This window comes from Mesocricetus auratus, unplaced genomic scaffold, assembly GCF_017639785.1.
Source record: "Mesocricetus auratus isolate SY011 unplaced genomic scaffold, BCM_Maur_2.0 Super-Scaffold_6730, whole genome shotgun sequence".
In the NCBI taxonomy this organism is placed as follows: domain Eukaryota; kingdom Metazoa; phylum Chordata; class Mammalia; order Rodentia; family Cricetidae; genus Mesocricetus; species Mesocricetus auratus.
In genome coordinates this window covers 63,549,514-63,577,259 of record NW_024429184.1, presented here as the reverse complement: position 1 = coordinate 63,577,259, position 27,746 = coordinate 63,549,514, and the positions used below count along the sequence as shown (strand labels likewise).

The following is a 27,746-nucleotide window of genomic DNA, read 5'->3' as shown; positions in this document are numbered from 1 at the left end:
ATCTGCAAGTGCTCTGCAAGTACTGGACTCTTTATTAAAGACTTAACTATTTCAGCCCAATGGTAGCACGTTCCTGCCATCCCAGTACTTGAGAGGTAGAGCCAGGAGGATACATAGAGACTGGCACATAGAGACTGGAGGGGGACAGAAGATGTGCCTAAAACTGTTTCAAAACTCTCTCCCTTCCTCTCTCCCTCTCTCCCTCCCTCCCCTCCCCTCTCTCTCACATACCACATACAAAGTGACTTACCATGTCAACACACGTGCTGAGTTTGAAAAGAAAAGGTGCAAAGTACAAACTGTTATGATTTTGAAACGAATTCATTTGGAGACCTATGAAAAGGACTTTCCCCACTCTGGTCTCAAATTCAAGATCCTCCTGCCTCTATTTCCTGTGTGCTGGTGTCACAGATCCTCCTGCCTCTATCTCCTGTGTGCTGGTGTCACAGATCCTCCTGCCTCTATTTCCTGTGTGCTGGTGTCACAGGCACGTCCTGCTTTGTTACCTTTGCCTTGTATGTCCAGTTCTCTGTCTCCTTCAGCTGTGTGGTTTGAACAGTTATCGGTTGGCCTGTTACTTTGTACTCTTCTATTCACAAGAAGCTCACTTCATGTTTCAAAATTTTCAGGCAAGTGTCTGAAGAGCTGTGAACTCTTTACTTTTTGAAATGTGATACTGGATGAAAAGATGCCAACCTTTGTCAATTTCCTAGCCACTAAGCAAGGGACATGGGCATATTCTTGCCCTACATTCAAGCTGCCATATGACCCAGAGAAGGAAGAGTTGCAGTCCAGGGTCTGATGCTCATTGCTTGAAAAAACATCTATGTAGCTTTTATCTCTCTGATATATCTCCAAATCTCTAATACCATATATGAAAAAAGTACAAGAAAGTAGTCAAGAAGATGAGAGCTCTTGGGATCTGTCCCATTTTTTTAACAGTAAAGCATGGCCATAAGAAATAACACTGTGTCCAGGAATAATGAAACAAAGCTCTCTTGTCCTTACTGACCAAACAATCCTTACACATTTTAGTCACTCTGATAGCTGAAAGAATAAATACCATATAACAGAAAATATTTTATGCATCTGAATTCACACTGGTTTTTCAATCATATAATGCAGCCAAAGTAAAACACAATCACTCTAGGAGAATATTTGTAGTTCTGAGTTTTGTCTCTAAAGAAAAGTAAATATTGTTTTTTAGAGAAAAATAGATGTTCATAGATTAATTCTTGGAGCTTATTAGTGTTCTACCCGTGGCTCAGATTACCCTTATGCCTTCCTGGGTTGTGGTTTTGCCAAACATTCCTTAAATAAACAAACAAAACAGTGACACCAACAACAAAAGCCTGCCACTGTATTCTAGACATTGAGTAATGGCTGTGGCTGCATGCAGGTTCCTACTGACCCCACTTGGTGGGGATGGAATCTGATAATGCTCAAGTGTTGGGCAGTGTTCCACATTGAATCAAGGCCATGACCCCAGCTTTCTGCTTTCACTCACTTTACTAACACTGACTGGAAAATACACAAATTACAAAGCAAAGATTACAACTTGACTTTCCAGGCAGGGTCTATTCTATCTCAGTTACCCACAAGTTTACCTGCAAGTCAATCTAACCAAACCTCACGATCCAATTGCTGGATCCCCTTATCACCTTTTCCACATTTAATTCTCTGTTTAAATGCATCAGTGTGTTTTAAGGTGTGCTTGTTGAGAAGTTTGCTTCCTTGATAATAACTGTTCTCTGTCACCAGGTATGGTGGCATATGCCTTGAATCCCAGCAGAGACAGGGAGATCCTTGAGTTCTAGGCCAGCATGAACCACATAGCAAGTTCCAAGGCAGCAAAGGCTATATAGAAAGACCCCATCTTAAAGAAAACAAAAATAAGGGACTGGCGAGATGGCTCAGTGGTTAAGGGCATGAGCTGCTCTTCCAGAGGATCCAGGTCCAGTTCCTAGCACACACATGGCAGCTCACAACTCTTGTAATTCTAACGTCAGATGGTCTGCCACTTCTATAGAGACGTACACACAGGCAAAAAATAAATAAATCTTTAAACAGATAATAAATAAATAAATACACATAAAAACAAATAAACCTTTAAAAACAAAAAGCTCACTGTTTGGTGTGACAGCACCCACTGGCTTGAGGATAATCTTCTCCAGGGAAACTGTACAGTCACAGAGAATCGGAGTTTGGTGCTGGCTCATAGCATATGATTTCAGGAGGCAAGAAGTCACTTTCTCTTTTTGAGAAGGGCATGGTTTAATTCAGAAAAGGCAGTAAAGTTTAGTTGAAGGAGAGTAATAAAATGCCAGAGACTGTGCAGTCTTGCTTGGCTTAGAATTGTAGACTGTTCCAATTACAAGACGTACAGTGCATCTGTGGACACATTAGGATATGAATGGCAATGGGCTCCTTGCTACATATGTTTCTTTAGATGTGTAACAAGGGGGAATTTGCTGGACACATAAATTTTAAGAACTGTTTCCACTGAAGGAAAGAATTCGGCAGTATAAGGACCACCTCAGGTATCCATGTCTTAGCACATGCACTGGCCATCAGCACTGGTTTTCTATTTCTGATTTCAGAAGCCAACCTCAGACACTGTTTGATTTTTATTTTAAGACAGGATCTCACTATATCACCCAGACTGCCCTGGAATTTGTATGTAGTCCAGGCTAGCCTCCAACTCATGCTTATCTTGTCGCAGTACCCAAGTGTAATATTTGGGCACATATCTCAGTGTTAGACCACTTTCCCAGAATGCCGAGGCCTGGGTTTGATGCCCAGATAAGAAGTAGGAGGAGGGGTACAAGAGAAGGAGGAGAGAAGAGAGTGATTGCATCAGATTTAGGGACTTTTTATTCCTGATTATTCAAGTGAGCATGTGCAGATGGACACCAGAGATTGACACTGGGTGTCAATGCTTTCTTCCTTGCTTTTTTAACAGGCCTCCCTCTGCAACAAGAGCTCACCAATTTTGCTAGACTTATTGATGAGTGAGTCTCAGGGATCCCATGCAGTCTCTCCCCAGTGCTGAGACTGCAAGTGTTAGATTCTGGGTCCAGCTATTTTTATGTGGGTTCTAGAGGATCAAACCCAAGTGTCTTAGTTACTTTTCTATTACTGTGATAAAACACAATGACAACTAAAAATAAAAAAGATGAGTTATAGAAAGATAACAAGGCAACTTATAGAAATATGGCTTTAATTTGTGGTTTAGTGGTTCAGAGAGTCAGAGCCATGATGGAAGAGCAAAGGCATGGCAGGAACAGTGAGGAGCTTTTATCTTGACCGTGAGTAGGAGGCAGAAAGAGACACCAAGAATGACATGAGTCTTTTGAAACCTCAAAGACCCCCTAGTGATACACCACCTCCAACAAGGCCAGATCTCCTAGTCTTTCCCAAATAGTTCCACCAAATGGGGACCAGGTATTCAAACATATGAGTTTATGGGGCCCATTATCATTCAAACCACCACACCAGGTTCTCATGCTTGCATAACAAGTACCTTGCCCACTAAGACATCTACCCACAAGCCTAATCATTTCATCTCAAAACCAGTGTCAGAAAAATGGCGGTAGCCGAGCCGAGGGGATCAGGAGAGGTACAATGTTTCTATTCTGATCTTTGCAAATATTAAAGATGGCCAACACAAAAGCCTAGCTGAGAAGCAGTTTCCCTAAATTTCAAAGGGGCGACTCACCTTGGAAAAGCAATGGATTAAAATTGAGTTGGAAGCTAGCAAGAACAGGCAAGGCACTTACTGTATATGCTGGTGACCTGATTCTGAACCCCAGAAGTAGAAGGGCAGCATCTACTGCAAAATAAAGTTGCCCTCTAACCTTCACGCTCTCAGGCACGCACACACACAAATCATAAATAAAATTCTTATTTTTTAAGACTCATTAATTTTTATCTTATGTCTGTGAATGATTTCCATGTATGTATGTATGTATGTATGTATGTATGTATGTATGTATGTGTACCACATGTGTGTACCTGGTACCGGTTGAGGCCAGAAGGGGGCATCAGATCCCCTGAAACTGGATTTCAGTAAGTTGAAGATGGGAATTGAACTCAGGTCCTCTGCAAGACCAGCAAGTGCTCTTAACTGCTGAATCATCTCTCCAGCCCCCATACAATAAAGTTAGGCTTTTTTTTTTTTTTGGACTGAGTTGGATCCAAAGAAGTCAAGTAAGCATAAATTAGGACCATCCCTGGCTCACTAAGTTCTTACAGTCAGAAACATTTTTGAAAGGTCTTTTCCTTCTCCCCATCTGATTCCTCCCTGGCCATACAGCCCTGTTTTTCAGACTCTGGCTACATGACTCACCTGCAACACTGTGGCTCAGAGCTGAACTGCTATGCAGTTCGGTCCCCTCCATCTGCAACCAAGCCAGCTCGCTCAACCTCCCTGATTACTGGGTTGATTTCCTTGGCCAGACGGGCATCAACAGGGGAAAAGACACACGATGCTGTGACTGCACTAAATCTTCATATCAGCCTCCCCCTTGGTAAACCTGGATGTTGGCTTTGTTCTCCTTTTCTCAAGCATGACAAACAAGTGGTTTTTCTTTTTCACTTTAATAGTTCTTTCAACAAAAAAGGGTAGTTTAGGGCTTTCTCTGGGGCTGATAGGTGTTTCTGCTTAATGAGGTTTTCATTATACTGTATTGGTTTCCCTGAAAAGAAATTATGAGCAGCAAACAGCTGATAATGGAACAAGACTGGAAGAAACAATAACCAAAAGAGGCAAACGTTAATGCAGCAGCAGATGCACTTGGTGGAGCCGGGGGATTAAACGCCACTTCCCTTCTCCCTTGGCCACCGTTGTGCTAGTAAAAAATGTGAGTGTGGGCACTTCTGTGCCAGTTCTGTGTGTGCAAAGGATATGGCTATAGATACAGACTCTGCTAAACTACCATCTGTGGAGGGAGAAGGGTGGAGAGCCCAGTCTAGACAAAGATGAGTGAGGCTCAGAGTGCCGGGGTTTACAAGGGCTGGTCGGTTACCATGGAAACTAATTGGAGCTAATAAGTGAAGGGACATTTTAACTGTGGGAACAGAATAGGAGGGGCCATTCTTCAATATCACCGGTACCTATTAATCTCTCATTTTAGGAGTGTCCTGCCTCGGTTTCTAGGATCAAACAATTCATCCGGTGCATAGCTTCATCCCGTTCCTACTGACTTTAAAATGCTGGGTATCACTTTTTAAAATACAACGTATTTTAAGTTTACATCTTTCAAGACAGAATCAATTTCACTTTTTTTTCCTTAAAAAAATAAACTGTTTGCAGATGGCAAGGAGAAAGCAAGGGAAGTAATGGAAAATTCTTAACTTCTAAAACTGTCACTCCACCATGCAGAGAAGCAGGCTTTAGCAAGAATGGGAGCAGGGACCTTAGCCGGCAGCTTCAGGTTTGCATTTGAGTTGATTTTCCCTAACAAAAGCATTTCAGACCAAGGGAAAATGTGTCTTTGTGGACTCATTTTACAATCCACCTGAAAGCTGGCATGCCTAGCCACTGCTCACTCAGAACGCAGAACAAGCAAGGGCCAGGCTAGATGGCACCCTTGTACTTTTTATTTTAAAGCAAGTATTAAACAGGATGCATAGCTGAAGTGATCAATAAAAGAGAAGTAATGACTGGGGTCTAATGAAAAGGTCTACAGTGGGGAACAGAATGAAATGTTTACATTAAAGAGCATTTCAAACAATAACGTGAGCCAAGGACACAGCCACTTGGGGAATGTCTCATAGAAGGGAGGTTACAAGGTCAGGGTGCACGAAACATTGATTTAACACCTTTACAGTTTCTTAAGTTTTACTTTTGTAACTCAATTTACAGTTTAAGAGATTGCAAACTGACTTAATAATGTCTCCGGGGTCTTCCCACACATAGGCAGTTGAGGCAACCCAGATTTCCAGACTGAGGTCTGGCTGGATTAACTATTCCCCCCTCCCCCAAAACAAGAGGGAATAAAATTGCCCTACAGTAATTGGCACTATTAAAATTTTATGGTGCCCCAGGGAAGTGTGAGGCCTGTCTTGCCAATTGCATTGTTGACAATGTCTGTGTTGGTTATGTATCTGGATATGGGTGGTGGGAATCAGTAGTTTAGTGAATTTGTGATATATTGTAAAGCAGACACCTTATAATCACTTCTGGGAAGATAATAAGGAAATGAAACCAGGACCCTTTCCTTTTTCCTGGCAACCCAGTAGAGGAAGACATCACTCATCACTCTGTGACAATAACAGTCCCCTTATCAATCCTTCAGAAACTTGTATCAGGAGTAATTTAAGTGACTTGGTTTTATATCCCACAAACACACACTCACACACACACACACACACAAAAGCCAATGAAATCATTGTTGCTTATTGAAACAATTCTTTTGATGACATTGGCATGCCAAGTATTAGTTAGCTATTAGGAATCTGGATTTTAAGGGTTTGGGAAAGTTTAAACCCTTTCTCACTCCAATAAGTGATCATCTTCAAAGCCTCAAAAAATGTAATATTTAAATGTTAGCTTCCAACAGGCACCGTTAGGAAGTAGATGGCATTTAAAATTTCTCTTTACTCTTTAAGATTAACCAGATTCCTTAGATGTCTGATTGAATTTTTGAAAGGATAAGATTTTTTTAGGCAATGAATTTATTTCTCAATATCTTTTTACATGTAACAAATGTAACTCTTTTCTGACTTAGGTTATCAAAGTAATTACTCTTATGAAAACAGTTCAGATAAGCTTAAAAAAACACCTAAGAAGGATGTATTAAACAACTCCCAATTGAAAACATTTCAAAGCAAAATTGTTAATGAGATGCTTGAGCTACGTGAATGTTATAAGCGCAATTAACTAGAAACCAATAAAAATAATCACTGGCAGAGTGTAGCCTCCTATTACCAAGAGCAGCAATCCAGAGATGTCTGTGGGATGTAGGAAGTGATTAAAAGCCACCCTTATCTAGCAAAGCGTGTGCTGTTTTACAGAAGCAGAAACGAAATGACTTTCATTGACCGTCTCTGGTTTAGCCAGGGAGACACGTGAAGAGCCCAGTGAGAAAGGAGAAGTTTCGGCTCAAAGCTACGACCTCCATCCCCACCCCCCAGCCCTTCCAGGAATGTTGGAGGCTGTCGCCGCCTCCGAATCAAAAGGAGGTAGGAGTTTAGATTTCAAAATGTAGATGTCACGTTTCAGTGCAAACTACTCCCACATTTAACACTTTATCAGCATGACAAGACGAATCTTTTATCTCCCGTGGGGTGATGGGGGGGGGAGCGGCTTGCTGAGGAGATTGCCCTCAATAGACGGGCTGTAAAAGATTTTTAGTGTTCCTGGGCATCCCACCGAGAGTCCCCTCCACCCCACCCCCATCCCCCCAGGAGCACAGAGACTTGTGAAAAGTAACGCACAACTGGCCACCAGAATAATTCATTCGCTCTACCTTCCCTGCCGCACCTCCCACTCCTCCTTTTTGTAGCAGTCCTTTCTCTCCGAAAATCTCAGGTTACTTGACTGGGGAGTTCTCAGACCTCCCGTCCCTGCCCAGCTCTCAGCCTCCAATCCGTAAGAGACGCTCAGCCCCAGCAATTGGATTGGGCAGCCTGTCTTGACACAGCACTGTGCTGAGTGCTTGAGGACGTGTTTCAACAGATGGTTGGGGTTAGTGTGTGTCATCACATTCGAGTGGGGATTAAGAGAAGGAAGGCTGCCCTGCTGGAGCTGTGTGGTCTTCTCCAAGTGAGAGTTGCAGGCACATCCAAGTACTTGGCTTTGGGGAAGAAGAGGAGGAATTCATTTGCAGCGGTCACAAGAAAAAGCAGTATTTTCAGGTAAAGTAAAAGACACCAAATCAAATAAATTCTCTCTCTCTCTCTCTCTCTCTCTCTCTCTCTCTCTCTCTCTCTCTCTCTCTCTCTCTCTCTCTCTCTCTCTCTCTCTCTATCTCTCTATCTCAGTCTCTCCTTCTCTCCCTCCCTCTCACCGTCTCCCTCTCTCTCCAGCTCTCTCGCCGTAGTTTGGAATGTAATGCTAGCCCAGCACACTTGTCAAAGCCGGTGCTCGCCGTTCCATCAATGCTGCTATTGTACCGCTGACAGATAACAGTGCACATAGCTCCAGCTTAGCTGTCTTTGTAGCGCTATCGCTTCTCGAGCGTGGCTTTTGAAGGTGTAGCGAAGCAACTGTCTTTGGGAACCCCGGCGCCCTTGAGATCCCCGATATGGGCGCAGAACAGTAGGTGCAAATTGCTCGCCAAGGATGGACAAGGCCAAGAAAGCGTTTGTTTTAGCCTTCAGCGTTAAGAGTTCACTTTGAAGCTGTTGCGTTCTCCTACTCAAATACGTAAAGATTCTTTTCAGGCTCTATGACTGGCTTGCTGGCAGAGTCGGAAACGCTTTGTTAACCGATTTGTGCAATGTAGATTGAGTCGATTTGTGATGGAGCAAGAGTGGTTCGTAGTCATTTTTGGAGACTGACTAAAGTCTGGGAAGTCCTTGGGATAAAAGAACTGGCTACCCTCGGTGCAGCCTTTAGGTCGGCTCTGAAACAAAAATGCTTAGAGCTGGAAGAAAAGCAAAAGCGGGAGGTAGAAGGAAATGGCTCTTTAACATAGCCCAGTTGCAGCTGCAGGGGGAGCAGATGGAGGTAATTCACTTGCAGATCTGTGTGTGAGTTTCCCAAGTCAGGAAAAACTAAAGTAGCGTTTCTGGGATGGATCGTTAAAGTCACTGCATTTATAGGCTTTAACCGGTGTTAATTAAATGTAAATAGATGTTCAGCCTTGGTTATAAACAAATAAACAAAAAGGTTTTAATTACAAATTAGTCATTGGAAATTAATGGTCATCCGGGTGCCGAGCAACAGTAAGTGAGCTGTCATCTGATGTGTAGCTAACTGCTCTGCCAAAATCACCCACCAGGATTTAATTGAATGGAATATAACAAGGGACATTAGATGATACTCTTATGGCGCAAAAAAAAAAAGAGCTCTCCAAACTTGCGCCTTATTTTTTGAGGGATTAAAATGGTATTTTTATTTTTCAATGTTTGAACAAGATGGGTGAATCTGGGTTACTTCTTTTATCGCACTGAGAGACTGACTTGCTCTCTGAGAAGCCATGTACTAGTGCTATGGGAGAACTTGCTCCTACGGGGGAAGAAACCCCAACCTGGTTCTTACCCTTTGCAGGTGAGAGGTTTGTACACAGCACTGCACATGGGCTGTTTGAATATAGGAGCTGTGTAGTAGGCAGAATAACAGGTTGAACACCTGGGACTCCGAGATTTCATTATCCAGCTTCATTAAGGTCTCCAATATTCCATTTCAAGTTGCATTCTTATATTTTTGTAGCCATAGAGGGACTTTAAAAAATCATCTATTTTTTAAAAAGTTAAGACTAAAACAGCATCCCAGTATGGTGCTGAGGTGTTGTTCAGAATGTCCTGTGGCCAAGGCTTGGACATCGTCAGTAAAAGAAACATCCTCCCATCCGTGCTTGTGGGGTATTATCGAGTCCCAATGTTACATAACCCAAGTGAAATAGGAATAGTTCATCAGCTGGAGTCGCTTGGAATTCCATTCATTCCCTGTTGGTTTTGCTGTGGAACTGAGGTTTCAAAAAGTGAAGAGAGAGAGGGAGACTAATGTCTCTCAACATATCAGGATCTGAGCCCCTGGCAGCATGGAGCAGGTACAGACGGAGCTAACAGACCAGCTATCTATCTGGTACCATTGTAGCATTATTTCAGGACAGCATAACGTCGTGTTGATGGTCTGGGTTCCCCCCAAGGAGATGTCCCACAGTGGTATTTACTACGAAAGGCAAGGACAAGTGTCTGTTTGTGAATGGAAGCCCACAGGAGCCCCGTGGGCCTATATGTCCCTGGTGCGGTGCCGGAGACTGGTCACAAAGTTGCCTGGTCAGGAGGTAGACAATATGGGAAATGCCCATTCTCCCACCCAAAGAAGCACCCATGTGATGCATGGGGGTGCCAACAAGACTATTAGGCATAGTAGACTCATACCTTGAAGACACAAACTTGTCTTTTTGTCTTCCTAGCAAAGCAATGCAAAGTAACTCAGTGAACTGAAAGCACTTACTTCAAAGACAGTGCCCACAGGGTAGTCCCAGTTTCTTGTCAAATTCTGATTCTACCCCTTCCAGATGGCAAACATGGAAAGACTTATTTGTGGTAACTTCTACATACCTCAGTTTGACATTTGGTTTCTTCCTGACAACGCTGTGCTACCAACACATGAAGTTCCCATCAGTACTTTAACATCTGTAGAAGTGTTTGAACTCACAGGGGTCCCTCTCAGGGCTGTGAAAAATATCCTGAGTCCGGTGGTGCTCTGTGTGTCCTGTAGCTGGGTCCTTCTATCTAGATATGAATTAAGGTGACATTTCTGAGAGATGCCTGGAAAGCTTGATTCATGAAAGTTAGAAAATTTATGTTTATGAGGGGGGATTGCTAAAATGCATTAATCAGGTCTTGACAAGGTGCATGGCATGTTGATTGGGGACCTTCATCGAGATAGTAAAAGGGGTATCTGTACTCGGTTTCCTTCTGGGGAACTTGATGGACCATCAGACAGATTGTTGTAGCCATTTCCATTGTCATGATACAGCCAAGTGGCAAGTGTGACACTTTTCCTTGCCTAACTCCCTGTGCATAGAATAGTGTTTGGGACTTCAAACCTCCCTGCTCTTTTAGTCCACAAAGCAATATTTCTAGTACTGAGCTGTGTATAGTATTAGAGCTCCCCAGCCTTCTTCCCCATGTGAATCAGGCCACCTTGTGGGTCCAGTCAGGACATCTGGCTCTTTTTTTTTTTTTTTTTTTTTTTTTTTTGTCTGCATGCAAAACTGTGCAAAGCACAGAGTGAATTTAAGGGGATTTCAGTTTCATAAGCCTCTCTAAATATTCATATTTTTATCATTATTGGCATTGGGACAAAGAGGCTCGTGTGTAAAATTAAGTATGAGGCCATATGATGAACTCACCTTATGTTAGGTTCATGGAAAAAAAATAAAATGAAAGAAGGTATTTTGCAGAAAAAAAAATCCCTGAAAATATGTTTCCTGTTTAAAAATAGTTCCAATTCAGCCTGACTATGCTGGGGAGGAAGGGAGAAAGCCTGCAAACTCCCTGCTTAGCCTCTTCCCTCCAACCCAATATTTCCCTCTCCCCTACAGTCAATCTGTCATCAAATCCTATGAGTCCATCCTTTAAAATATCTTCCACATCTGGCCTGCAGCTACTGCCCCACTGCAATGATTCTCTTCCACATGGACTATTGCAACAGTCTCCTAACTGGTCCCCTTTGTCTCCATTTCCCTCTTTTTGTGAATATACTGGAGACTGAAGCTAAGGCCTCATGGACATAAAGTCACATACATATTCTTCCATTGACTTACACTTTAAATGCTGGCCCACTGCTATTCAGCCTAAGTTTTCGAGCCATATTCCCATCCTAGTGTGTAAGATCAAAAGCTCTTTCTTGCCTCTAACTAAGTGGCCAGGTCAGTGTTCCCACCTTCTAAGTCTCTTCATCCTGATGACTCATTTTCTAGCTTGGTGAGTGGGAAGTGAGTTCATAGCATGGGGACCTAGGAATGGAACTCAGAGCCTCCGCGTGCTAAGCACAAGTCTTCTCCATTGAGCTATACCCCAAGTCCATGGGATTCTTTGTGACTCTCTGCTCATAAGCCTGTGTGTGAAAAGGATCATTCCACGCATCTTCATCTATTTACTCACCTTTCAGAGTTTTTCCTTGATCTCTACATTCTTCTTTAGGCTCTCCAACCCCTCACATTGATGGTAGTCTTCTCTAGATGCTGGGCCTCAGCTAGCTAGTTATGGATTGTGCCTAGCATAATTGCTTTATTTTATATCCTGCTTTGTGATTTGCTTATTGTACATGTTGATTCCACAGGTAAGGTGATAGAGACCAGCCTGTTTTACACTCATCTCCACAGAGGACGTAAACAAATGTGTGTTCACTAACTCATGGAGATACTCAAACATTGAAGGCACTTTCTAGTGATCCCCTTCAGAGCCATTAATTAACTTTTTTTTTCTTTGTTTTGTTTTGAGATAGGGCTTCTTTGTGTAGCCATGGCTGTCCTGGAACTGGCTGTGTAGAACAGGCTGGCTTCTAACTCAGAGAGATTCTCATGCCTCTGCCTCCCACGTGCTGGGATTAAAGGCGTGCTCCACCATCACCCAGCTAATTCATCAACTCTTTGTGCTTCCATCCATAACCGAAGAGGAACAATGATGGGATTCAATTGGTTTAATTTTACAAACACTTAGGGGAAGCACCATTTATTTATTTTTTATTTTTTTATTCAAATTAGAAACAAGCTTGCTTCACGTGTCAATCCCAGCTTCCTCTCCCTCCCCTCCTTCCCTGCCCCTCCACCAGCTCCCCAAACCCCCCACCCAATCCCCACTCTATTCCCCAGGGAGGGTGAAGCCCCCCCCCATGGGGATATCCAGAGTCTGCCATTTCATTCAGGAGAGGGCCTAGGCCCTCCCCCAAGAGTCCAGGCTGAGAGAGCATCCCTCATTGTGGGATGGGCACCCAAAGTCCATTTGTATGCCAGGGTTAAATACTGATCTACTACCCAAGGCCCCATAGATTGCCTAGGCCTCCTCACTGACACCCACATTCAGGGGGTCTAGATCAATCCCATGCTGGCCTCCCAGCCATCAGATGGGGGTCCAAGAGCTCCTCCTTGCTCAGGTCAGCTGTTTCTATGGTTTAAACCAGTCCAGTCTTGACCCATTTGCTCATCAGTCCTCTCTGTCACTGGGTTCCAGGAGTTCAGTTCGGTGTTTAGCTGTGGGTGTCTGCCACTGGGGAAATACCATTTTTTTAACCAAAACATGAAATTATTGTCCCAAATCAAGATTGAGTGGTAGATGAAAAATTCCCATCTATTTAAACATTATTTGATGACTCTGATAGGAGTTACACCTATGAGCTGCTCCTCCATCACTTAAAATGCCAGCAATGGCCATTGATTTGGATAGCCCAAGGCTGTGTTCTAACCCAAACACAATATTTCTTATCTATGTGACTTTGAACATGGAAATGAGCAATGGTGAGTTGAGTATCTGTAAGATAGATATGGAGGTACTTACCTTAGAGAGTTGTGAATAACATATTCCAAGTATGTGTATCACGGCATGTCTAATATTAAATAAATTAGTAACCACAGGAAGTTAACAGGTGTGTTCATGGTTCTAGGTCTACAACATAGGACTGAGCTCATCTTTGTCATGCCAAGCATTCCTTCTATCTAGTCATGTGGTCAATCTATGTAGCATTTCCAAAAGCAGGGGAAAATTGAGAAGGGAGGGATGGAAGGAAGGAAGGAAGGAAGGAAGCAAGTATTTTGGCAATAAGGGATTTGAAGCAACTGTATTGATGGGTCTGTGAGGTCCACAATGAGCCAGTGCATGCATGGTGTCTGAGGAGCAAGGTCCCGAGTTCAGAGCTAAGGGAATTACAGAGGAGGCCTACCTAAAGTGGAGCATCCTCCAAGATACTTCCTCTTACTTCTGACACACAATCTAGAAAGAAAACAACAAGGCTTAAGAGCAGTTAGTAGCACTTGGCTGCTCTTTCAGAGGATCCAGGTTCAATTCTTAGTGCCTATGTGGTGGCTCACACCATCCATAGCTCCAGTTTCAGACAATCCAGTGCTCTGTTCTGGCTTTTTTTGGGCATCAGGCAAGCAAGTGATTCACAAACATAAAGGCACACAACACACACACACACCCCAAACCAGACCAAACAAACAAATAAACAAACAATTTCGGTTAGACTTTTAGAAATAATTCATTAAGAAAGAGTCAAGGCAAGGGATAGCCACCTCCAAGGTAAATTTAACACAAAGTAAAATACAATCAGCCCAATTCCTAAAACCTGTACCTATCAGGAAATGTGGTTGGTACCTTTCTCCCAGAAGTGAGACTGACCAAGAAATTCACTCACAAACACTTTGTATTACACTTAGCAAAATGTACTCATAGACACTGGTGATTGAACAGGCTTTATGGAGCCTGGAAAGGTCAAAGGGCCTTCTTCCCCTCAGATCACCTGTGCTGCCACTACAGTGAGCCAGGAAATGAGAATAAACTAGAAACATCAGCCCCACCCCAGGCCCACAAAAAACAAGAGGCTGTGCTTCTGTGGACAACCTTCCGTTGCAGACTTATCTATAGAACTTTGAAAAAGAACTGACACTTAATTGCTTAACTCTGTCTTCTGATGCAGCAGACAAGCTAGTCTACTTTGCCTTAAAATATGTTGCTCCTGTATTCCCAATTAATAATGTACTAACATTTTACTAATTTATGAAAGGCAGTGCTCTATTTTCAAAGTGAAAACCTTGTCTGGTTTGGTTTAGTCTTGAAGAGATCTTACTGGGTAGCCCAGGCTGCCCTCAACCCACGATTGTCCAGCCTCAGCCTTCCAAGCTCTGAGATTATATGTACATGCAGACCTACACCATCATATCTGCCTTAATACCTTTTCCTGTGCTCTGCCTTTTTTTTTCAGGTACAAATGTAGGAAAGGATTTCTGTGTTTCTAAAATACCAATTTAAGTGGCTCAGTTTGGTTCAGACATTGTGTTTCTGGGTGAGATGCCTTCATTGCCCATCTGGAAATTCGTGTTGTACAAATTCCAACACAAGGTTAAGAGTTAGAATTGAAAAGAATCTGGAAACTGCCAAGAACCAGGTGGCTCTCATTTAAATAAGGAACGCTCTCCTGGGGATGCTCAGTGGGTGAGAGCATTTGCCACACAAGCCTAGCAACCTGACTTCAACCTGAGTGTGTGTTGTAAGATGCAGACTCAACACCTAAGCACATCATTTAGTATAATTTGAGGGCTGCATAGATAGATGAATCAGTAGTTAAGTGACTTCCTGCTCTTACAGAGGGCCTGGGTCCAGTTTCCCACACCCAGACAGCAATTCACAGCTCTTTACAATTCCATTTCCAGGGGAGTTAATGCCTCCTTCTGGCCTCTACAGGCACTACATGTATGGACTAACAGACACCCGTGGCACACATAAATAAAAATATATGTCTTTTTACAAGTATGTAGTTTGAAGTTACTGTTCCTAAAAATTTGGTTGCAGCTAGGTATGGGAGTTCATCCCTGGAATCTCAACACTCAGGATAATGAATCACAAATAAATAAAAGAGAGAAATCAGCCTGGATGTTTTTCTCTACTTACACACACTTTTACTTTTGCAGCTTCAAAATTCATATCACAAGTATGGCTTAATACACATTTACCTGTCTGGAACATGACAAGCTCCCTATGCAGACTTCCTGCCAACATAAAGCCTTCTCTGTAGCCTTCACCTGCCAAGAAAGCAGTGAGGAGAAAGCGTCCGTCCTGCTGGACAGATGGGCTTAGCAGCACCCAGGGATTTGGGGAAGTTCAGCTTTTAGCTTTCATCCTACAGGAAGCACATCCCAGAAGGAGAGGCCCCCACAAATCCTGTTCGGCATTTCGCCCCTGAGATTCGTGCTGGCAAAAGTAAAGATGGTGTTTTGAGCACGACAGATAGCAAAATCCTAGGACATGTCATATTTTCTACTTGGCACACCTCAGGCTTCCCATGAAATACCAGTTCTTTTCTCTGTATCTCTGCATTTAGTAAAGGGACTGGGGGGGTGCTCAGCATGCAATAGAGCAGAATCTACGTTCTAGCAGTGGTGTCCATGTTCTAAGAAAGAGCTGTGCTGAGCATCCTAAACAGAACCGGAGCCCCAAAGGAATATCGCCTTGGCCGAGAACCTCTTGTGTGTGCGTGTCTGTATCCTGTGTATGGAGAGAAGTACAAAATGCCATAGGGTACCCCGTTTTCCCTGAAGGCATATCTAAGTTGACTATGTGGGGAAGTGTGCATGCTTACACACACACACACACACACACACACACACACACACACACACATCATCCATACTTACTTCTCTTGCAAAGGACCCAGATTCAGTTCCCAACACCTACATAGCAGCTTAAAAACTGTCTGCAGCTCCAGGTTCCAGAGGATCCAATGTGCTCATCCAGCTTCCTTGGGCACGGCATGCATGGGGTGCACTTGTATTTGTGCAGACAAAACACTCATATACACAAAAATAAGAAAATACATTTAAAATGTGTGAATGTAAGTACTTAATACTAGAGATCAAACAGATAAACTTCAATTCTGATGGCTGATTGACATGAGACAGGAACACAATCTATGTTGACAGAACTAAGACATGTCTCCTTAGATTAAAAAGATTCTTTGCTCAGGTTAGAAAGGAGAGAGGCAAGGAGGAGAAGATGATGGAGGAGGAGAAAGAAGGGATGGTGATGGGAATGAGACAGAGAGGAAGGTGACAGGGGAGGAGAAAGAGGGGGAGGTGATGGGAAGGGAGGAGAAAAAAGGGAGGGTTGGGGAAGGATAAAGGGGAGGGTGATGGGGGGGAGGAGGAGGTGATTCTTGATTGACCAAGTAAAATTCTGGTATTCCTCAGTTTTGGGAAGTAATGGATTTTCAAGTCAGAACACCAAGCTACTTCTGCAAAACACTTAGAATTCTCTTTTTTTCAACTAAGATAATGCTGGTGGAAGGGATGTAAAGTTTAAACAGAGTCCAGAGGCAAAAAGAGATGAAACATTTAAGTTGCTTCTGCTCATAAACCTTCCGATTTTACCATAGAAGAGGTTGATTGATAGCCTCTCACAGACCGCATAAATGACATGTTTTACAAATGATATACAGACTTACAGATTCCTTTCTTCCCTACAAAGCAAATAATTCTTTTTAAAAATGTTAATTGGTGCATGGTAATTGTACAAATTCATGGAGTCAAGTATGACATTTGACACATGTTACAGTATGCAATAATCAAATCAAGGTAATTGGCATACAGAACTGTTCTGAATTTTAAGATTTGGGAAAAGCTTCCAGAGTGAGCTAGAAGTTGCTGTGTATAGCCAAGACTGGCTGGGAATTCCTTAGTCTCACATCTCTATCTCCTCAGGATTCTTTCTTCCTATTTTTATTCATTCTTTTTCAGCCCTGCAGTTGCCTTTTAAAACAGATGAACCATTCCTTCATCAGGCAGCAGCCTAACACAGCGTAGGGACTCCAGGCTTAGCTTTTTTCTTTTTAAAGAGAACGATCATGTTAGTGATTTCATACTCTTGCATTGTATCCCGGGGCACTGTGACTAAAAGAACATAGAGCTTGAGCCAGCATGATTTACAATTGAAGTATATTTCTTTTAAAAAATTACTTTAAGTTTGTGTATATGTATATGTGTGTATGCTTGCATGTGCCTGTAGAGGCCAGAAGAGGGCACCAGAGTCCCTGGAGGAAGAGTTATAGGTGACTGTGAGCTGTTTTCAGGTGATTGATTATGAGCCATATGTTGTGCTATGAATTAAACTCAGGTAATCTGCAAGAGCCGTATGTGCTCTTTACTGCTGAACCATCTCTCCAGCCCTTGAAATGCAGTTTCCTGTTCATAAAACGTGTGGAAATAGCAATGACCTTGGAGACTTGACAGCATTTTGGTTCCTCAAAAGGGACTTGGGTTCCAGTCAAGTTTTTAATGAAGACTTTGGCCTGGATTATATTATTCAACTGAGTGCACTGAACCAGCTACTTTGGTTCTCTTGGGAGAAACGCCAGCCAGAGTCTCAGCACCTGCAATCTATTTCTCACTCAGAGTTGCCAGGCATGAGGGCATAATTGACATGAGCCAGTTTATATCTGAAAGCCATTAATGGCTGGCAACCAAACTGATGTGGCATCCAGCACAAGGGCAGAAGACTTAATACATAAGTGCCGAAGTCGGGTCAACAACCATGCAGCAAGCACACAGGGCTGGCTGCCCACCTTCATGCTTCCTCCAGCACCCCTTAGCTCAATGGGCAGACGTCCTTGAGGGGAGGCTACACGGTGAAATCACGGAACAACATCTACCTATTTGGGAACTTCTTCAAAACTGAGTCTTATGTTACTCAGGATGGATGACCTCAACCTCGCCGTACAGTCAAGTATGATCTTGAACTTTAGATCCTCTTCTTTCCAACCCAGAAGTGCTAGGATTACAGGTGTGCACAACCTCATCCAATACTCGAAAGGCTTAATTTCAAGTTCCAATTCTAGATTGTACTCCGCAGGTTGAGTGTCTAGACCTGTCTATTAGGGTTACAAAGGTTTGCTGAATTGGAGAAGCTCAGAGTTCTTAATAAAATAAAAATAACTAATAAAGAAGGGGAAAAATAATACATGTACAGTCCAAACACATTTTGTTGTGTACTCACTGACACAAAATGAGGACAGAAAGCAGAAAAAAATACACATAAAAACTTCCATGTTGGCCTGGTCAGCTGTAAGCATTTGCTATACCAGAAAGAAAGAAAGAAAGAAAGAAAGAAAGAAAGAAAGAAAGAAAGAAAGAAAGAAAGAAAGAAAGGAAGAAAGGAAGAGTCAGGTGGGGTAGCAGCATGTGCTTGTAAACCAGAGAAGTAGAAATAACTGTATCCTTGGGGCTCATTGGCTAAAACAACTACTTTTCCTAGTTGGTGAAATCCAGGCCAATGAGAGACCCTGTGTTGAAATTCAAGCTAGGTGATGAGGAATAGAACCCAAGACTGCAATGTGACTTTAAAATAACATGCACTTGCAAACCTTTGAATGCACACACACACACACACACACACACACACACACACACACACACACACGAAGAACAAGAAAACTTTCATATTTAGCAACTGTTACTCTAATTAGCCATTTTGCTCTAAGAATGTCCAGTAATCTGCCAGTCCAGTTCAGACTACAACTAAATCAGATGCAGAAGCATAGAACTGCAGGTATTTCTGAACCCTCAGCTGCCTCTTTGGTTTCAAACTGAGAAATAATAAAATGAAATATATATTTTGTTGTTTCCTTGATAACTGTTGAAGACTCACATGGAAATGAAAACAAGGTGCTAAACAGTGGGAGCAATTACTCCAAGGAAAAAGAAGCAGGCAGAGCAATGGGAAACAGCAGAAATCCTGGGAACCTAGATTCTAGCATTAGGCTGCTGCCAATAGCATGGTTAGAAACAAGCTGATGTTTTTTTCAGGGACATGGTGTTGTTTCTTTACCTTCATTTAACCATTCCCTTCATCTAGATTGCATTACTCTCCTCTTCTGAGCAATCTCACCAATCTCACTAGGAGGTTGCAGGTCAGATAAGACTGTGTGGTGTGAATGAAGACATCCTTGAACTAAGACAGCGTGGAGGGAGGACTGTAGTAGCCTGCAGCCCTTTATGCTTCTAAATGCCGTTTCTCAGACCTCCGCTGATCTTACAGACCTCTGTTGAGTGGATGCTCCCTTGGAACTAGTTCTTCTTGACATCCATCTACTCTAAAGCAGCATCTTAGTCGTTTTTTACAGCTTCCACTTGTGGACGCCCACACACGACACATCGACCTCCTGGTCTCCCCACCCCCCCACAGCTTTTCACATCGCCTTCCTGTCTCTCCCTCCATACACTTTTCACGTCTCCCCCTACCACTCCCTCCCTCCATGGTCTTTCTTGCTCTTGACTAAACTAGTCTCAGGTGCCCTGAATTTATACCTTACTTCTGTTATAAACAACTTGCTCACATTGCTCTCTGGGCTGGGCCTGGCTCCCATAATGGTTCTGCATGCCAAAGCTCACCTGTCTTGGTTTGAAGAGAAAGATTCCAGCCCCATTGCCTCACTGGAACTTCCTTTATCAAACTCTTCCAGTCATCACTAATTTCCTTTTCTGTGTGATCTTTCCACAAATTTGCATTTATCGCCATCCCTCATAGATTTTGCTTCCCTATCCTTGGATTATTAGACCCACTGAGGCAGAAGTTGAGGTTTTAGTCCTGTGTCTGTCAAGCATGACTTGGATATCATATATCCTTACATGCTACAGACCTTCATTATAGCCACAGTTAGAATAGTCAAAGATAGCTGGGCTAGAAATTATACTTTGGTCATTGAGAATTTCAGGACTCTAATCAGCCACAAATCCACTGCTACCCCAGGCATCTTCTGACAATGTGGAAGACACCATCATGATAACTGATTGTCGGGCTCTAATAGTTTTTTTTCCATCTTCTGCCCACATCATTCTCCAGGGCTGCATTAGAGCCAGCTGGCTTCCAGCCAGAAGCAGATTCAGAGAGACAATAGGCCAACTCAGATCCCCATCTTTCTTGATTAGATGTGAAATTGTATAGCTGGGTGTCATTCACATGCCAGCCACTCGGAACTCTATGTTACCCATTAATTTCTCTTGAGAGCTGAACTGAGGAGACTGTGACAATTATGATTTTGAAGACCTGTAAAATTAGAGCCAGACCAGATTTTTAGGAAGGTGCTACATCTACTATCTTCTGCTCAGCTTGAATGGAAATACCCACAGACTCCATGGGAAATCATTCTCTCTCTGTCTCTCTGTGATAACGAGGTTTGATAATAAAAATTTATTTGCCTAGGAATGGAAAACTTTGTAGGACAATTATCAAATCACATGAGAAGATACAATTGACATGTACTGTCAAAGATAGTGAATCTTGTGTGCTGATGTATCTCAAATAATTGAAAACTGGGGGTTCCAGGAAGTTGCAGAAATATATGATGTTGGAAGTGTATATATCTTGGAGAGCATCTAAGACCTTTTACATCTGAAGAAAGATAAGGTGAATTTTTGGAGAGACCTGACAAAAACCATATACTTATTCTTTCCCTTTTTGTTTGTTTCTTGGTTTCATTTGTTTGTTTGTTTTGTTTTGTTTTTCAAGAAAGCATTTCTCTGTGTAGTCCTGGCTGTCCTTAAACTTGCTGGGATTAAAGGTGTGCACCTTCCTTCTTTCCTCCCTCCCTCCCTCTCTCCCTCCCTCCATCCCTTCCTTCCTTCCTTCCTCCCTCCCTCCCTTCCTCTCTCCCTTCCTCTGTCCCTTCCTTCTTTCCTTCTTGTGATGGGATCTAACCCAGAGCTTTGTGTGCTGCGTCCCTAGCTCACAGAGAGTTTCCACCAGAGAGAATTATACAGCCCAGGTCTTATTTAAAAGTTCAAAGTGAAGCTGGAGAGGGGCCCCAGATAACTGGCTATTGAGGAGCCAGTACCAGCTCACAACCAGTTTCAACTCCACTTCCAGGGGGAGTCGGACATCCTCTTCTAGCCTGCAATGGAACTGCAGTGCACACTCATACGCATAGAACAACATAAATAAAACTATTAAAAAATCCTAATCTCTGGATTACCACTGGGACTAATGTGAGCTCACATTCAATTTCACATTAAGACACATAGGTACGAACTTCATTTCTTCCTCAACCATGGATTCTCTTACTATTTTCCCAGGTGAAAAACTGAACACTGCAAAAAAAATTATGGGGGTGGGAGGTGTCTGCTTTTTGGTATATTTCTGTTGAAAAATCCATTCCAAAACAACTAGCACCATTGTTATGGAGAATGTGTGTACCTTTAGGCTAAAGAACTTTGCTTTTCTGTTGATTTGGTGTGTGTGTGTGTGTGTGTGTGTGTGTGTGTGTGTGTGCGTGTGTGTGTGTGTGTGTGTGTGTGTGTGTGTGTTGGTTTCTGGTTTTTGTGGGGTTGTTTGGGAGGCAGTCTGGATATGTATCACAAGCTGGACTCAGACTTATCAGAATCCTCCTGCCAATTTCCAAAGTAATCAGATTACAGGAGTATGCCACTGTACTCTGTGATGACATTATTTTTATAAATACCCACAACATGCTGCTCATCTCTCCTTCTAAATGTCCTCATTGAGCTAAGTCACGGAAACTTAACTGTATTGGGGGAAGCAAAGAACAGCCGATTGCTGTGCCCAGAAGGGCAAAATGCAGAAAGCGCCATTTCCCTGGTTCTGAGTGCTGGCTGGGTGGAGGGGCAGTTAATGTGAGAACTCAAGACTTGTTGGTGGAAGTGGTGGGAACACATGACAAGGACCTCCAATAAGAAAGTGGCTGAGTTCTGTCTCTACCCATAGAACTCGTGACTTCCCACTCCTACTTACCTCACTTGTCTTGTATTTTTAAAAAATTCAAAATATTACATACTTTGTCATTATTGGACAAACTTACTGATTGCCAGCAGCTGAACTGTCACTCGATAAAATGTCCTTGGGTAAAGAACATTTGAGAGATTCCCTTAGGTAATAGAGCTTTCCTAAAAGAAACGGAAGAGCTGATTTCTCTGTGCTACAATAAACTACAGGAGTGTAGAAATGATTATCCACCCATATAGGTTATGTTTAAGACTGGTCTACTTGCAAAGAAAACAAAATTAGTCACAATTGGTTTACAAATGCTGTGTCACATTTACCTTATTCATTTTGCACCATAGAAAAACACCCTAATAATCTGAAATAAAAAGGTGTCTTGATAAGGAGCAAGTGTGTGAGGTTTTGTTTTGCTTTGTTTTGTTTTGTTTACCTTTTAAAAGCTGTCTTTAAAAAAATGTTCCATGTTTCCTTTTTGGTGTTAAATATTTCTAAAGGAAACCATTATGATTTTCAGAGAAGTGAAGGAAATGTCATAGGAAAAAGAGTGGTTTTGTTGGTATATTTGGGCTATTGGTCATGTTTTCATTCACTGGAAAATGTGAGGGCAAGTCTGGCTAGAATTATACAATCAGCCCAAGTCTGGGCTAACCTAGATTCCAGCTTCTGATGGGTGCATTTTGTTGGGAATGTGAAGTCGATACAGCAGAATAAGAACCCACTTTTGTGTAGAGGAAGTGCGCTACAGTGAGTGCTAGAACGTGATTTTCCGTAGCCGCGCCTCTGTCTGCACGAAAGCTGTGCTTGCACCATCTCCAAGTAAGCTCCATCTTCTCTACATGTGCTTCCAGCCACAGCTCACTTATCCATAGTGAGGGACACTGCTGTCACCTCTGACAGTGGTCAACAGAAGAAACCACACCACGCTGTTGCTATGTTCCTTGAAGCTCTCTTGCTCTGCCAACTCAGTTCTACTGTCTTTTCTCAAATATGTTCAGTTACCACCATCCCCAAACACACATGAAATGGCAAACTGTAAGTGAAAGGCTGAACCTAAAAAGGCCTCATAGGACAACTCAAAATGATGATCAACATGGTGAAGGCATCTTTCTCTTGTTCTCCAGCCACAGAGACAAATTTGACCTTGGTCATCAGCTTGTTGTTGTACAGAGAGTAGGCTCTACAAGTTGTGAACTCTCAGAGCATGATTTGATTTTTCTCCACAGTTTATAAAATGCACATTCTTATTTTTTAAATTACATTTATGTATTCATTTAGAAGGAATCATGTCACGGAACACATGTGGAGGTCAGAAGACAAATTTTGGGAGTGGGTTCTCTCCTGTCACCAGAGTTTGGGGACCAAACTCAAGTTATTGTGCTTGGTGGCCTGTGTTTCAGTTCACTGAGTCATCTCTCTGACCCCAAATATACACTTTAACATTTCTTACAGCAGCTGGCAATTGAAACTTTAAAAAGTACTTTTAAATATTGTATTTGGTTTTGACAACCTTATAGAGAATGTCAAATAATTACATACCTGTGCCCATTTTTGAGGATAGGAAACTAAGTCACATTTGTAGATAATACACACCAACATATTAATATCTAGTCAACGAGACCATAATCTGTGAAGATTATTCTCAGTATTTTTTAAAAGAGGGATCATAGTTTCTCTTTTTCTCATGTTTCTATTCTTTTCAATGCCCCACACACACAGGGGAGGGGCGTGCCACACACACACACACACACACACACACACACACACACAGAGTCCCTGCCCTAACAACTGGTTCCGCTTCATACTTGACTTCACAATGCTCTGAAGGCATACCCACACAACCATTCTAGTTTTGATTTTTAAGTACAGTATTCAATGAATTACCTAAGATAGCTATTTATAGTAAATTTGACCTCACTGGGGTGATTGTGCCTAACCTAACTGTAGACCTATGTAAGTGTTCTGAGCATGTCAGACACATCTAGGCAATGATGTTTGATAGGTTACATGGATTAGATGATCTTCAATTGATGGTATTGTTAGTTTCAACATCCTTCTAGGACTGTAACCCCACCATTGGCTAAGGGAAACATGTACATGAGGATGGTCTTTATAAAGCATGACAATTAGGACAGTTTATCAACTACAGATTAATCTGTAACTGATCTCTACTTGTCTTCTGATTTTCTGTTAAATTCACAACTCCTTTTAGATCTGCAGGCTTTAGTAAAGAAACGCAAGCACAAGAAAGTTAAGTCATTGCATGCACAATGGAGCTGTTGAGCAACAGGAGGAGGAACGAGGATCAGGGTCTTTTTCTCTACACTTTCTGTAATTTATTTGTATAAACTGAAAAGTTAAAAACTGCACTTAAAAGCTTAGGGTCACATTGTCTACCAACCAGTCACCAATGCTCAGTAGCACTGGTCAAGGACAATTTAATTTTGGATTTTTTTGAGATGGGAATCTCATTATGATGCCCAGAGTAAGTCTTGAATCAGACTCAACGAACCCTGCCTCTGCATAAACTGGGACTATAGGTTACCATTGCTAACACACCATACCACCATTGTAAATTGTCTTGGGGCAATCCTTTTACAATCTTTGTAATGGCTTAGCCCCCATCAGATGAAGACTAGATAAAATGTGCGTCACTGTATACATTTTATGGATTAAGAAATATAAGAAGTAGGCTATGTAGTTTTCTTACCCAGAGCCGCTACTTGGCAATGTTTAGATAAAGACCTGTTCCTAACAACTATAATCAGAACTCTGGTAGATTTTTTATTAGCTATGATGGAAAAATTTGGTATTAGGAATTGAATCCCGGGCCTTGTGTATCCTATAAATAGGTATTCTACCACTGAGCTATACACCCAGTCATCCAATATATCCTGCTAAGATCCCAGTGCTTTCTCAATGTCTGGGGCTTTATATAGTTCTTGTGTGTATGAGGTCCTGGTTCAGTTCTGAATGCCTTTCACCGTATGCTCATATCTGAAACTTCTAGACTTGTGCTTCATTTGCTGATACGAAGAAAGTGTTTACTTGAAAAACAACCAAACAACCAAGAATGATGTCTACATTTTATATAGAATAAGCTGAGATTTGTGAAAGACAAACTCACACATTCTGTAATATTTTGTATTCTTAGGGAAAGTATTGGAACTAAGCTGTGCATTATGTAATATATTATATTCTTAGGTAAACCACACTGAAATATCAATATTTAGTGATACAGTACCATGACATGTACATATGACTTCTGGAACATTTGGGAGAGGGGATATATTTTCTCTTTCTCACCTTCTTTTCCTTTTGTTTCTCCCCATCTTCTGTATGAGGAGTTTGAACCCCTACAGCAATGCTACAGATTTATATACACCAAAGCAGGAAGTGATCCCTAGACACTAGATGCTACACTCCCTACCTTTGCCTGAATAGACCCTTTATGCATTTCTTTATTAAGATTGTTATTGCATTTATTTGTGCATGCCATGGCAGGTGTATGAAGGTCAAAGGACAACTTTCAGGAGTTGGGTTTCTCCTTCCACCATGTGGGCCCCAGGGGTCAAGCTCAGGTTATCAGTCTTGGCAACAAGTTCCTTTACCCACTGAGTCATCTCACTGAATCATGTGTGTGTGTGTGTGTGTGTGTGTGTGTGTGTGTGTGTGTGTTTGTGCGTGTGTGTGTGTGTGCATGTGAATGTGTGGGCATATGTGTACATGTGAGTGTTGTGTGTATGTGAATGTGTGTATGTATGTGAGTGTGTGTGCATGTGTGTATGCATGTGTGTGTATAAGTTCATTTTTGCTGTGCTGAGGACTGAAGCCAGGATTTACCCACTGCTGAACAAGACCTTTGACCTTGTTGCCATTTTTACTCCCCCCTTTTCCTTTAAAGTCTAGTTGAGAGTTTAATCAGTTTCTTTTTCTTATATTTGTTAATTTTTTAACCCTGCAAAATTCTTAAAAACATAGTGTGTAAGGATATATATATACATATATATTTCTAAAGGTAGGTTAAAAAATCTTACCTGAACCCACAGCAGTCCCTGGCACTCTCTAAACGTTCAGTAATTGCTTGTTTAATGAATGGATGATGTTTAGAGTTCTCTATTAAAAAGCTTTTAAGACATTATAGTCTAAATACTTAAACACAAGATCTAAAAATTAAGTTGGCTCAATTCACCAAACCTCAACTTTATAGCAAAGCGAAGTTTCAAAGCCAGAAATAGAGAGAGAGAACAAATTTCACTTTTAACCAATTGAGTCAGCCCATGGAAGCTTGAACTGCCCTCTTGACAATCTGAAAGGTGTGGCCTTTGACTGGACAACTTTGTTTAGATTATAGTCACTTGTCTGTATGACAAAAGTAAGTGGAGGGGGGGACAACATCCCAAATGCTGCTGGTTAGATCTTGTGATTTTTTTCCCCTTCCTTTTGCTATAACCGGTTAGATAGAGAATCCAGAACTTCGGCAAAGAGCAGACAGAGCAGGGGCATAGCCATCTCTGGGAGACACAGCCACTTTCCCAGGGGCCCCTCACGGCCACCCAACAAGGAGTGACTTGGGAAGGGACTCAGGAAGAGGCAAGATGTATGTTAAGGACAGGTGGTGTTGACAAACTCTTCTCCACTCCACACCCTTCTTCCCCTTCTTCCTTTAAAAAACAAAACAAAGAAAAACTGGGTCCCACTATGCAGCCCAGGCCAGAACTTGCTGTGTAGACCAGGCTGTTTTGAAATCAGAGATCTGCCTGCCTCTGCATCCTGAATGCTGCACTCCCCACCCGTCTGAAAGGACACTTCCGGTGGTCACCTTCTGTGGTATCTTTTCACTGTGAAATGTCACATGCTGATAATTCACATACATATTTTGCTCAAATAAGGCAACCCTCCCCCAATGCCCATTTCTAAAGGGTTAGATCTCAGGAGAGAGTTCAATTGGAAAGTACTCAAGGCCTTGACTCCTAGCCCCAGAACCCATATAAATTTAGGTGCTTTTAATCCCAGAGCTGGAGAGGCAGCCAAAGGTAGGTCCTGGAAATTGGATGGCATGCTGGTGGCTGACTAGCTCAGTAAGAGATGCTTATGTCTTCTAATCAAAGTGGAAGGCATCTGAGGTGTGTCAGAAGAAGCTCACCTCTGGCATCTACATGCGTGCACACACACACACACACACACATACATGTGCATCTACACACACACATACCACACACATACAGATGCACACAAAACTTTTTCTTTCTTAGACCGTCAAATTCTAAACATCAAAGGACTGTTTATCCATTAGTCTAAAGTCACAGTAACATTTATGTTATTATCTATCACCATCTTTCTAACAAGGTTCTCACTGCTTTCTTTTATTATTAACACATTTGAGGTGGGGTCAGGGTTACTGGCTTGGCTCATGATGAGCCAGTGCTCTGTCATAGAGCTATACCACCGACCCATGTCTTTCCTTTTTCATGTTTAAATATATAAACCCAAACTGCTGCTGGGACCCCTCTCGGAATGTGTTTCCGTTCCCTAGCAGATGTAGTATTGAACTTGTGCCTGCAGGATACTCGTACTTTAATATTCTCTTCTTTAAGTAGTACTTTTTAGGCATCAATTACGTAGAT

At 42.2% G+C, this 27,746-nt stretch overlaps 1 protein-coding gene across 2 annotated transcripts in view; it reads left to right on the top strand.

Annotated features, from left to right (window-relative positions):
- The first annotated feature begins 7,471 nt into the window (after window positions 1-7,471).
- Sulf1 (sulfatase 1) overlaps window positions 7,472-27,746 on the top strand; it is a 158,225-nt gene continuing 137,950 nt past the window's right edge. The window contains exon 1 of one of the 2 annotated variants that reach the window (XM_040741436.1): window positions 7,472-7,860. The gene's annotated coding sequence lies outside the window, so the exon portion shown is untranslated. The remainder of the gene's footprint in view (window positions 7,861-27,746) is intronic. The other variant, XM_040741433.1, reaches the window with a different exon arrangement.